The sequence below is a fragment of the Salmo salar genome, chromosome 04 (assembly GCF_965601325.2).
Source record: "Salmo salar chromosome 04, fSalSal1, whole genome shotgun sequence".
Lineage (NCBI taxonomy): Eukaryota > Metazoa > Chordata > Actinopteri > Salmoniformes > Salmonidae > Salmo > Salmo salar.
Window position 1 is genome coordinate 52734933 of NC_138294.1, and position 2911 is coordinate 52737843.

A 2911-nucleotide genomic window follows, 5' to 3' on the forward strand; every position below is an offset into this window, starting at 1 on the left:
AAGGTTTCGGGGCAATAGGTTAAGACCATTCCAGACATAAAACACACAGTGATGATTAAGCACAATGGAAGCTGCTATTAGAAACCTGAAAATCTGAGGGTGTGTCTGTTTAAGTGCTGATGTCCAAACACAGCAGGAGGAGGAAGACTATGTCAATGAAATTCCTCAACACACCCACTTTGCAGACGCAACCACATTCAGAATGTTCATTCAGAATGATTTCCTATCAGAGATATTAAACTGCAAAAAAAAGCATTCCCTTCCTGGTCTAATCTGGCTAGCCTATGTGAGAGCTTAACTGGCTACAGTGGTAGGAGTCATGATTATATTTTTGTAACTTTTATTCATTCCGGGAGCCCAATTGAGACCATGGTCTAATTCTCAATGGTGCCCTGAGAACAAACAATTCGCCCCCCCTGTAAACCTGACAGCTTTATTAGTAGCCACAGTAGCCCAGCCCATCTAATCCCAGTGTCTATAGTGGACTAATGCTGAGTGTCTACTGTGAGAGCATTGCCTCACTGCCTCACTGGGACTGGGGATGATGTCATTGAACTGGGCTGCTGCTTGGGCGGGAGATTAAGACGATTTACTCATTTCCTAATGACAAAAGCTTGTCTGCAGCTAGGCAGGACATATGCCTGAGATAAAGTTATTAAGTCCACTCATTTTCCGCTACTTATAAGTGGGGCTGGGGTAACTGTACTAACTGGGGCTAAAAAGCTTTTGGGAGTCATTCCACCTCAAAAAAAGCACAAGAGGATTTTGACACTAACCAATCTCCGATTGATGTAGGAACAGTTCCAAATAGCATTACTGAAGCATTATTTTGTTGAAATAGTATTTGATCTCTGAGAATTTAAGCTAATTGATTGCACCCAAATTGGCCATTTTAATTTATTTGATTAATATAATATTCAGTAAATATAGTACTTAACATCCCATTTGGACCTTTATTCTTCCTAACAATGAGTAAGACATGAGGAATACAATAAAACGATCAAAAGCCAGTCCCGGACCCCACACACAATGTATTTTCATCATAAGCAAAACTAAAGGTTTTCTACCCAAAGTTGCAAAGAAAATGTTGTGATTCACTTAATAAACCAGCAAAATTGACAAAAGGGTGTGGTGAAAGTAGAAGGAACCGCGGCATCTAGTGGGCAAATCCTGGTACTTTCACACTAATTTATGGTAAATAATGCAAGCAACTTCAAATGGCTTTTTTCTCTAAACGGGGGGGAGGGGGGACATCACCAGATTCACAGGGAACACATTACAAAATGGTGAACAAGTAATACTCGAAGCTGCAGCTCTATACTACTTGTAAAACAGAGAACTGATACTTTATACTGGTTGTGGAGGTGGGATTGGCATGTGATGTGGGGGGTCCATGGTTGGCTTTTGACTATATTATTGGATTCCTCATGTCTTACTCAGTGGTAGGAAGAAGTTTGGTCCAAATCAGGATGTTGGGTACTATAATTTGTGGAATATAATGTGAATGCTGTAAATGAAAAGGGCCAATTTGAAGCAAATCAATTAGCTTTAATTCTCAGAGATCAAATAACATTTAAACAAAATAATGTTACAGGAATCATAATCTTATCTGTCTTTAACTACAGAAATTATTTCAGAACAAATCTGAGATGGTGGGTGTCATGGCTTCTTGAAATGATATGGAATGACCCTGGGAGCTGGTCTGAGATGGTGGGTGTCATGGCTTGTTGAAATGATATGGAATGACCCTGGGAGCTGGTCTGAGATGGTGGGTGTCATGGCTTGTTGAAATCATATGGAATGACCCTGGGAGCTGGTCTGAGATGGTGGGTGTCATGGCTTGTTGAAATCATATGGAATGACCCTGGGAGCTGGTCTGAGATGGTGGGTGTCATGGCTTGTTGAAATGATATGGAATGACCCTGGGAGCTGGTCTGAGATGAGAGAAGTGGGGAAGCCAGGCGGTGATGTCAGAGCTGCTGCATTTGTCCATGGTGGACCAGTGTAATGGATCACTGGCTAAACTAATCAACCCCTGATGAAACAACTGACTCTCTGTAGTGAGAACATCATGGGATAATTTAAGGACCTGGCACTTGAAAAGAACCAGACTGTTTCTGTGTGCTGCTCATAGCCACATACAGCTGCCACAGCAGCCTTTCAAATATAATTTTTAATCTACAGTACATTTTGTTGGCAGGTAAGACGGGGGGCTCCACTACTACACTGTGCATCTCAAATCAAATCACAGTTTGTCACATGCGCCGAATACAACAGGTGTAGACCTTACAGTGAAATGCATACTTACAGGCTCTAACCAATAGCACAAAAAAAGGTATTAGGTGAACAATAGGTAAGTAAAGAAATAAAACAACAGTAAAAAGACAGGCTATATACAGTAGCGAGGCTATAAAAGTAGCGAGGCTACATACAGACACCGGTTAGTCAGGCTGATTGAGGTAGTATGTACATGTAGATATGGTTAAAGTGACTATGCATATATGATGAACAGAGTAGCAGTAGCGTAAAAGAGGGGTTGGCGGGTGGTGGGTGGGACACAATGCTGATAGCCCAGTTAGCCAATGTGTGGGAGCACTGGTTGGTCGGCACAATTGAGGTAGTATGTACATGAATGTGTAGTTAAAGTGACTATGCATATATATCTCAGGAGCCAAGTTGAAGTACAGGAAGTTAAGACCGGTTCCCTTTTCAGTCAATTACCTCACAAGAAAACTCTTGAGCAAACTGGAATTTGACCTGTGCACACAGAAATAGGGGTTGACAGTAAAACAGGATCATTTCATGTCTCTATGTGGCTGAGTCAGTAAACAGCCAATCGGTGAGTCAGAATGAGTGAGTTGTCTGGAGTTACAAAACGCACGTACACAAACAAGCTGAGTCAGCATAATGG

General features: G+C 41.7%; 1 protein-coding gene across 1 annotated transcript in view; it reads right to left on the reverse strand.

Moving 5' to 3' along the window:
* The window catches only part of LOC106603279 (unconventional myosin-XVIIIa), a 115016-nt gene that overhangs the window by 72474 nt on the left and 39631 nt on the right, over positions 1-2911 (reverse strand). The window lies entirely within an intron of this gene.